The 1,291-nt window shown below is 39.7% G+C and overlaps 1 pseudogene across 1 annotated transcript; it reads right to left on the reverse strand.

Annotated features, from left to right (window-relative positions):
* Positions 1-365: 365 nt before the first annotated feature.
* On the reverse strand, positions 366-780 carry LOC307108670 (small ribosomal subunit protein eS25-like; annotated as a pseudogene). The gene has a single exon. The product of its transcript is annotated as a small ribosomal subunit protein eS25-like (transcript).
* Between the last annotated feature and the right edge of the window lie 511 nt (positions 781-1,291).

Below are 1,291 nucleotides of genomic sequence, written 5' to 3' on the forward strand. Positions count from 1 at the left end.
CTTAAATGCTTATCGTTGGTAAATTAGTTTTGCTTTCGGATTATGATGACAACCCTCTCATTATTTTAGTCAGAACTACTTTCTATTTAATCTTTGATTCTGTCACAAAGTTGGGGGTGGGATATGAACATTCTTATAGGTTCCTTTCTCTGGGGTGGCAAAGGAGAAATAATTACAGGGGAAAAACATTGAAGGTGCAAATGTAACTCTGCTTAGATTACTTTATGGTTATATTATTCAGTAATTTAAAAAAATATTTAAACCTCAAACATTCAAGTTTGTTCCCCAGTACATCAGGTTTTTTTTTTTTTTTCTGATTTAATAAAGGTTTATTTTTCAAAATGTACAGCGGTGAGATCTATTGTTCATGCATCTTCTTCAGCATCCCCACCTTTGGTGTTTCTGGTGTAAATCACTTGAGCTCTGTGCTTTGAGACTAGTTTAATAAGTCCTTTACTACAGAGCTCCTGAAGGGCTGACCTGGCCAAGGAGCCTCAAATCTTCAGCCTCTCGGAGACCACAGCTGGGGTTACAAGCTTGTAGTTGGGAACTTCCTTACAGAGCTTGTCATATGTGGCTTTGACAAGACCAGATTATTGAGCTTGTCCCGAACTTTGCCTTTGGGCCACTTCTTCTTTTTGGCCTTGCCCCCGACTTGTTCACGGGGTCTTTGTCTTTCTTGGCTGACTTTCCAGCATCTTTCTTCTTCTTGTCGTCCTTGGGCGGCATCGCGGGACTCGGAGAGCAGGGATGCGCTGCTGCCTTGCCAAAATGTTGGCCCGAGAGAGTACATCCGTTTTGAAGCAAAGCATGGGAACAGATTTTTATTCACACCCCTCCCCCCATAAAACCATGCATGTTGTATATGTCAAATTTTTTTTCTCTGAATAAGGGTTGGGGAAGATGTGAAGAAAAGGGAACTCTCGTTTACTGTTGGTGGGATTGTAAATTGGTGCAGCCACTGGAAAAACAGTATGGAGGTTCCTCAAAAATTAAAAACACAACTACCATATGACCCAGCAATTCTATTCCTGGGTATTTATCTGAACAAATTCAAAAAGATATATGCACCCCTATGTTTATTGTAGCATTGTTTATAGTAGCCAACCAATGGAAGCAACCCAAGTGTCCATCAACAGGCAAGTGGATAAAGAAGATGTGGTACGTATATACAATGGAATATTACTTAGCCATATAAAACAATAAAGTCCTGCCATTTTCGACAATATGGATATATCTGGAGTATACTATGCTAAGCGATATAAGTCAGACACAGAAAGACAAATAACAT

This window comes from Cnephaeus nilssonii (assembly GCF_951640355.1).
Source record: "Cnephaeus nilssonii genome assembly, chromosome: 12".
Lineage (NCBI taxonomy): Eukaryota > Metazoa > Chordata > Mammalia > Chiroptera > Vespertilionidae > Cnephaeus > Cnephaeus nilssonii.